Source organism: Benincasa hispida, unplaced genomic scaffold (genome assembly GCF_027475165.1).
Source record: "Benincasa hispida cultivar pf3 unplaced genomic scaffold, pf3_genome.v1.1 HicScf199, whole genome shotgun sequence".
Lineage (NCBI taxonomy): Eukaryota > Viridiplantae > Streptophyta > Magnoliopsida > Cucurbitales > Cucurbitaceae > Benincasa > Benincasa hispida.
In genome coordinates, this window is record NW_028326271.1 from 24201 (window position 1) to 33508 (window position 9308).

General features: G+C 32.0%; 1 pseudogene across 1 annotated transcript; it reads right to left on the minus strand.

Moving 5' to 3' along the window:
- Window positions 1-4153: 4153 nt before the first annotated feature.
- LOC150030462 (PHD finger protein Alfin1 pseudogene) lies at window positions 4154-7602 on the minus strand (annotated as a pseudogene). The gene is made up of 3 exons (XR_016526853.1): window positions 7310-7602; window positions 4842-4971; window positions 4154-4754 (listed from the first exon to the last, which is right to left on the minus strand). The product of XR_016526853.1 is annotated as a PHD finger protein Alfin1 pseudogene (transcript).
- Window positions 7603-9308: the final 1706 nt, after the last annotated feature.

The window sequence follows — 9308 nt, forward strand, 5'->3', positions numbered from 1 at the left end:
TAATTAAAAGTTCTTCCTGATTTTAGGAGAATTTAACACCTAGTAAATACTACTTAGACGTGAAATTAATAATGTGTTTTTAAAAGTGGTTTTACTAAACACAAAAAACGATTATGATTTTTTTTTTTTTAATTTTTAAAATGACTTTTTGACACCGTCAAGAGAATGACATACATAGTTTTTGTTTTTAGTGCCTAATTTAGTTATTAACTTTAAAACAAAATAATAATAATAATAACTAATTACATCTCATAGTGGTTACACCACCTATTGTAGATAGAGCAAGTAAATACAACACCTATTGGTAGTGTGGGAAACATTTTCTCTAATTTCTTTTCATTATTACAAAATGTAAAGATAGAAATTTGAAGCTCCAAATTTTGAAAAAAAAAAAAAAAAAAATAGTAGATGCATTTAGATTAGGTTCATATTAGCAAAAGTTTCTATGACGTAAAATATGATAGGTTAAATTACAAGTTTAGTTCAGACTTTAAGGTTTGTGTCAAATAATTTCGTGTACTTAATAATCTCTTACTTTTGTATAAGTCTCAAATTTTTAAAAATAAGTCTTTGAATAATAGTTAAGAAAGATCAAAATAAGATTTAAACCTAAAGACATGTTTAGTAGGGAGAACCTGAAAACAGAAATTTGAAAATAAATGTTTAATAAAAATAGAGTTGTATTTTATCTTTCCATATATGTGTTTGGTAGCAGATTCAGAAATTAGATTATATTTAAAAATTATTTAAAAACATGGGTTAGAACGTCACAATGGCATGACGCTAGACCTCTTGAGGCATTTTCGTCATTTCTTCTTTCCCTAAAGTTCAATTGCTCTAATTAGCTCCTAATTGCTCTGAATTAATCCTGAACAGCTCGTAATGCTCTAGAACGCATGAATTGCTCGAGATACTACAAATATAGACATTTAAGCACATTAATTATCATATACAAGTGAGATTAGAGGTACTAAAATAGCACATTTGAGGTATTATCAAATATAAAAATATTATTTTTCAGAATTAAAGGGAGTTTGATTTAGGTTAATGATAATGATAAAATTAGGGGAAGATAGAGAAGGAGGAGAGAGATAATAATAGAATGATTGAAAGGTTAGAGAGTAGAGAGTCATAATCAGAGGGAGCAAATCTGGATGCATTAACATTGTCGTATCCCAATGAATTAGGCATCAAGAAATGGGGTTGATTTGGCCTTATTCAAATCTATTTTTTATATGTATATTTTATTATATGATTAATCTCTATTTGTTTGGCTCATCTCTCTATCTTCTTCTTCTTATTTCTCTCATATGCTCATACCAAACCAAACCTTCCTCAAAAAAGGAGAGAATCCAATCTCATCAATTTTAAATTATTTGCATTATGCATCCATTAATTGAAATTCTCTCTCTCTCACTCTCTTTATTGTTTCCACACCACATTGCATGTGATTTCTTGGTCAAACCAATTTATGCTCTCTTTTATTTTTGTTTAAAATGCGATTTTGATTTATGTGCCCAAACCCTATATTTTACCTTTAATTCATTTCAATCTATTACTTTTAAAATATTTATTTTGATTTCTATACTTTCTAAAAATGGAGGTGAAATTCCGATTAGGCGAGAAATCGGAGAGAGTAGGGAAAAAAATTCCTCGTGAGCTAAACAAGAACGGGAAATGCATTTCCCCCTCCCATCTCTCATCCCCGCTCCGATTAGTTTCTACATATTTATTTAATATAATTATCTAATGTTATGTTATTATAATTATTATTATATAAATATTACATTTAAATTTCAAATTTGATTATTTATTTGGAGATAATGAATATGTTTAAATTGAATATTTAAATCTAGATTATATATATGAATAATTTGATTTATATTTATTTCTTTCTACTAAAAAAAGTTAATTACGTTTTTTAGGCTAAAATTTGAGTAATTTATTTTTAAATTCAAATTATCATGTAAAACTAACCATAATAAATAATTTAGTGATAAAGTTAATTATTTAATTAAAATTTTCTCACATTAGTGATTTAAATTAATTGACCTTTTACAAAAAAAAATAATAATAAAAAAGAAAAAAAGTAACAGGAAAAAATTCCTCGCAAGGAATTCCCACCCCGATCCCCGTGAGAAATTTAAAATGACCATTTTTTTTTAAAGTTTAAGGATCAAAATGAACATTTTGGAAGTACAATGACCAATATGCACATTTGAAAGTATAGTGCAGAAAATGAACATTTTGAAAGTATAGGAACCAAAATAAACATTTTGAAAGTACTATAAAGATAAAAATGAATCAAAACCAAAAGTATAAGGTCTGGAATAGTATTTAAACAGTTATTTTGTTCTCTTAAATTGTTAATTAATAGTATAGAACATGATGCATGTTATTATGGAATAACAATGAAACATAATGAACTTAAAGATGTCTTCTTTGTTTTAATCTTAGAAAGAATTTGGACCTAATTTCTCTCAAATTTCTTAAATAGGAGAATATAATATTAGAATGATGGTTGATGAAACACAAACTAAAGTCAATGTAATTTTTTTTTAATATAATTTTTATGGATCAAACTGAAAATAAGGTAAACTTTAGGGATTAATAATCATAATTTAAACCAAAAAAAGTCATGGGATGACATGCAAACAATTTAATATATGTTTGAAAATCAAGTGTTAGGATGACATTTAGCTGTTGGACTAACACCTCAATGAAATAATTATAGGATTTAATCAATTATGTATCCATTCACCTAAACATGACAAAAGCAAGACTTTATGCTCTTCTCTTTCTCATATATTTGTATCTTTCAATTGCTTTCATGTTTATTCTTCTTCCTATTAATTTGTTGATTCATTTTCAAAAGATTTTAAAATATTTCTGCCTACTAACATTTTAAGGCAAGTGTTGCTTTTCAAAATATAATAAACTTATTTTGTATGAAGAAGAGGATTTATGGTCACAATTACTTATATAAAGTGAATTAGGATTATTATTCTCTCTCATCCACATCCTAATTTCTAAATTTGTAGACTCATATTCATTAATTGCAAAATATTTTTATTTTAAGTTCAATAGGTGGAGATGAGAATTCTAAAAACCTAGAACTTTTGACTGAAGATACAATATTTTAACCAGTTAAATTGCTATTTATGTTGGCAAATTACATACTAGTTTTATTAAATACAACAATAATATAAAATATATATCACAAACCCACAAAATTTCACCCCAATTGATTTTCATTCTCCTTCCCATTCTTAATCCCATTAAGCAATACAAGTTCTCTTTTAATTTATGGTAGGTTTGGATTGACTTTCTAAGAAAGTACAATAAATATATATATATATACATATATAAACACTTAAAAAGTCATAATTCAAACAGACCCTTAATAAACAAGTTTTCGTAAACACAACGTAAATAAAATATATCTAAACCCACAAAATTTCATCTCAATTGATTTTCATTCCCGTCCCATTAAACGATACCGAATACTCTCCCAATTGCTTAAGATCCATCTGAAGAAGCCCTGATAGAAGAGTTATTTACTATTTCAATGTGAAAGTGACTGTGAGAGGGAGGGGGGGAGAGATAAAGAAAGGATAAAGTCATGTGATAGACAATAAGAAGCATAGACAGAAGACAACACAGGGTTTGTGCCTGAAGTTTGTTAGATACAGAAATAAATGTGGAAAAGCCTCACCACAGACAAAGCATTCAAACAACCAAGACTTGACATTCTTCATTGTCTTCTTACGTTTGTTAGATAACGTTAAACCTTACAAAAACAAACAGTTGAGAGACATTTCCAAATGAATAATCATAATCTCTATTCCCTCTCATAAAAACAAAACAATAATACAAAACAAAAACACATTCACATCTAACTTTCCTCCACTCACAAACTCAACCAATTTTCTTCTCCAATTACTCATCACTCATCTAAATGGACTCGTTCTATACATAAATAGAAATTTCAACCTTAGCCTTCAACCAACAAGCATAAAGGCAGAACAAATCACTTTCATTCCAGGTCCTCCTGGCCCTGCCATACACAGCATTAATCTACTTTCAATAGCATTTAATAGGAAAAAGAACATAAAGAACATAAAGAACAAGTTGGTTCTAACCAAACAGTGTGTTAAGCTAAGTGAATGGATGAGTCAGCTTAATTTGGGAGGTGGATGACAAATATTCATAACATTTGTTTAAAGATCAATGGGAGGGATTCATAGAGAAAACCACTAATTCTAGAATTAGACAGAAGAATAACACAAGTAGGAAAACTTGAAATTCCATCCCAATTCACCAAATTTGTCAACTGATTTTTAACAACCATATTTAGCTTTATAATTGTAATAACACAAGTCTCGGAGTCGTGCCTGCTTTCTTCTTCTTCTTTTTTTACTTTTTCTTTGTTTACCTTCCCTGCAACTATCTCCAACTTTCAGATCCTAAATTCAAACCCTTGCTCTCTTGTTACTGCAACTTGGACACTTGTATTGCTTGATATGCTCCGCCTTTGCAGGTGTAATCTTCACACATTTTCCATGGAACCATCTTTCACACACATCACAACAAATCCAGAATTCGTCATTGCCGTAGTTGTCCCCACAAGCCCCACATGTTGCACCCTGTTCATCATCTTCTTCTTCCTCCTCGTCATCCCCGCTATCTTCATCCTCTTTTGGTGGTGGAGACATTTTCACTCCCTTGCTATGGGACTCCAATTGCCGGGACTGCTATAAGACAGCAAGAACAGCAAGAGGTTGCAGCAAAACAATAGAAGAACTTTGCTGAATTAATCATGAATTTCAGAAATTGCTTACCATCTTTCCACTCGACTTGCTTTTACTGCCATTGTTATGTGTGGCAGACTGTTCTTTCGACTGCTTACCATTTCCAGTCACAACTTCAAATACACTTGGGAGATCGTTGATCATCTGGAATAGCCTCTTCCTGAAATGTTCAATTTCAATGTGAGTCGTGTCTGTCTCATACCATGGCCAAAACATATTATTGGCATTCATCTTTTTTTTTTAAAAAAATAGGGAACAGAATCATTTCTTCGATAAATGAAATTACAAAATGATAACGTCATCCCAAATAAATGAAGTTATATTCAGAACCAATGACTACATTTCCTCCATTAACGGAGGAACTGCTGGATATTTACCATATTTCCTAAATACACCCACGCACATGCACTTCATTCACCACAGTATCCCCATGTGATGAATGGGATCGATCTGTTTTTAAGTATCCCCGTGCGGTGATTTACTATCCCAGAAGACATTGAACAGAAATGCAACTAAATCATAAATGGCTTATTATGCTACTTAAGCAGGACTATAGTAGATCAAGGAGTAATCCAAACAAATAAGACATGGCAAAAGTGAGGTCTAAATCATAACATGCTCAAAGACACCACAATAATCCTGCTTCCGGATATCCGTAAGAACATGGGACTAATGTGCCTACAAGTTATAACTCCACTCTCAAATTATTCCTGCCAAGGAATAAGGCATGCAGAAATAAATTCATGAATAAAAACTGCCATAATTTGAGAACCAACAGGTTCAAGCAATGAAAACAAGAAAGGTCAAAATTATCCATAGGGCTTCTTTCACTCAGCTATTGCCTATTAGCCTGAACAAGAGGGGAAAATGATTTTGACTGTACCACCACATAAAATAAAATAAAATAAAAATAAATAAATAAGTAAACCTTCAGGTTCATTAGGAAATTACAAAATTTTCCTCTTTCTCAACACTTGCAGTCTAAGAAGAGAGGTGCACAGTACAAAAGGATACCAGACCTTATCGTGTAATTCCATTTCCTTCTTGTAGCACCATTCAGATCTTCTTAAAAAGAAAGGAAAAAGGAAAAGGGAAAAAAAAGGTAGATGCTCGCCAAGGAATAGCTTAAACTTGACTTATTAAGAATCCATTGAAGAAAGCTAAACATTTTAAATGGACTAAAACTGAAAACAATAAAATAAGTTAATATTTCGACAGATAGGTAATTTTCCAAAGTATATGGACACAGACATGGTGACAAATTACTTGTGAAAATACAAGATGGACACTAAAAAGACATGTATGTTTAAAGAGTTTACATTTTTATATTATGAGGGGAAAAAATCCTGAACATATACATTTCAATGATTCTCAAGCTAGAATTGATTTCAGTTCAAGCTATTTTCATAAGAGATACAACGTAATAGGAAACTCAAGAATGAATTGAATATGCCACGCTCACCTTTATAGATAAATTATTAACTATTGATAACTAATGGTTTGTCATGTGTAATTCACATCTTAATATGTACTTACAGTAAGTGACAAAATTGAACAGTACAGCAGAGTCTACAAGGGTGTAAAGGTTTTCTGAAGAAAATAATAATAAAAGACAAGAAAAAAGGACTATAAGTTGACTCATTGTTAAAAATATCCATACTTACTAACTATTTGTGAGATAGATTTTTGCCAGATAGTAAAGCTTTCTTTCTAAGAGGAAAATCCTAGAACCTATATGTATATATATAATTGCCAAAACTTGAGGATCACTTAAAGTTATCTCCATATTTTCAATTCTAAAACTAAGTAAATTCCCATCTTAGTCCTGAAGAGCCAAGGATAATAGAGGATTTGAGGTCAAAGAAATAATGATCCAAACCATTCAAACCACAATTTGACTTGAAACAATGGAAAACGAAAAAAAGGAATATATTCAACTTGAAACAAAGTTCACACTCAAGTCTGAAGTAATTCTCTTATGCAAATATCTATTGACTGCTAGATCTTGTGAAGTAGCACGCTTTTGGTAATTTTGTAAGAGCTTTCTTTGATACAAATGTAAAAACAAATGTTTCAAATTTAAAGCCAAAATTAAATCCCCCCTCCCCCCAAAACATGAACACAGTCCTAAAGTAAATGAATAAATAACGGAGTAACTTAGCATACAAAATTTTTCAAGCCTAACGAGTATAAAGTGTTGTTCAAGCCCCTCTACTACACTTGTTTTTTTCCTTCATATTTTTCTAAATATCTTCAAACACAACATGCTAGAACAACTACTAAACCTCATTCCCTATCTCCATTCACAATAATTTTTCAAATTATTATCACTATATGAAAAGGAGGAAGAGGTATATTGTGAAGCAGATCTAAATTCATTTATTTTCCAATCATACATCAATGATAATGCATAGAATCAAATTATAAAAAATGGAAAAACAGTAGTATTAAAGCTGAAAATGTCATAGGCACCAAAAAGTACAGTTGGAGTTGCATACCTTTCAGTCTTCCCAAACCCAAAACGAGCACCAAAATAAAATGCAACAGCAAGCAACCATGAGTCACTGTGAACTGCAACCAGGGATAACCAGTCTTTCTCCTGCATCCCATCCCTTGCAAAGTTTATACCTAATGCTGGTTCCGGGAGCTCAGGAGGCACCTCCTCAACAGGCAAGTTAACTTCCCACGTTTCATTTGGAAGTCCATAGAGACACAGGTTCTCCTTCTCTATAAGTATGACAAGAATTGTCTCAGATACTTTCTTAAACTCAAGAACATTTGTATTACTCTGTCAGAAACTATCAGCTAGAAAGCACCAAGAGTAATTTAAAAAAAATTGTGACATATATGACAAGGCATTCCTAGTTCAGCCCCTATACATGTAATCAAGGACAACATAACCAACCAACAAGGTTCCTAGTTCAGTCCCTCCGCAACACGCCAGTCAAGGTTCCTAGTTCAAAAAATCAATATTGAAGGACCACTTTCAACTGCCCGCCCAAGTCATATAGAGTGAAATAATCTCATTGGGTGAAAAAGTAGAAGTTGCACATATCATGATTTGAAATTTTAAAATATTAGACAACAACTTTGCATAACAAATCAAGTTAAGGTTGATGCAGTATTCCACTCCTAAATACTAATATAAAACCCTACAGGTTTTGAGAGAATCAAAATCTGGTATTTCGTTCACTAAAGAGATAATATATACAACTACAAGTGACAAGGGTACCTAAGTAAGAGAGTAAAAACACCATAAAGGGAAGTCGTTAATGAGCCCCAAAGGCTTCATATTTGGGTCTTTATCTCAATGGTAAACCCAACACGACATCCTTTGGGGCTCCCACTGTTAAAAAGGTGGAAAATGCTGATTTACTGTGGCCATTCCCATATTTCAAAGAGAAATCATTATACTTTTATTGAAGCTACATTATCCAACCTCCCCATATATTACTTGTCCCTTTTCCCCATCTCCTCCAAGGTATCAGCTTTGATTGAAAGATTGTATCGTAATTTTCTTTAGAAGGGCAGAAAGGATAAGTCCAGTCATCACCTCCTTGGATGGGACAAAGTGAAGCTTCCAATACAAGAAGGTGGATCAGGGATTATTGGCCATAGACAAAAGAATAAATCCCTCTCGGCCAAGTAGATTTGCGTTATCAATCTGCAAAATCAGCACTAAAGTGGAAAGTTATCTCATCAAAGTATGGCTTCTCTCCCATTGATTTTAAACTGTTAAGGGCCCATGGAGTACATGGACAAGCTTAAAGAAGTTGTTTTCAGCCGCATCTCTTATAATGCTGGAAAGGGGGATAAGACACTTTTTTTTTTTTTTTTTCATTTTTTATGAGAAACATATGAATGATTTCATTGATGGGATGAAATTACAAAAGGGCACAGCCGTATGAGAGGTTACATAATACTACACCACTGTGTAATAAGAGAAGCAAGATTGTAATCATGAAAGTGTTTGGTCAATTTACACCAAGTGGACAAAGTATACAACAGGTAATCGAACAAGTGGATGAAGTCAGAAAAGGGGATAATAAGACATGGTTTTTGCTTGATGTTTGGTTGGGGAAAACAACCCTCAAAGATGATTTTCCCTCCTTATTTTTCATCTCTCTTAAAAATAAGCATCCATTGGTGACTTGTGGAATATCAAACTTGCTTCATGGAAACTTTGACAAAGAAGAAGTCTCGCCAAAATTGAAATAGGTGAATGGGCAAGGCTCTCCAATACCTTCAATCACTTTAGGCCCACTGAGAATGAAGATTATTGGATTTGGCCTCATGGACTCTAGAAAAGAAAGGTTTTATTCACAACCAAATCCCTCTCTTTTTTGCAACAACTAGAATCTATCGGGAAAGAAAAACTTTATCAAGCCACATGGGATGGAAAGTTTCCTTAAAAAATCAAATTCTTTTTATGGGAATTAAGTCATTCATGCTTAAACACCCACAATTGGTTGCAGAGAAGATTTCCAACGATCAACT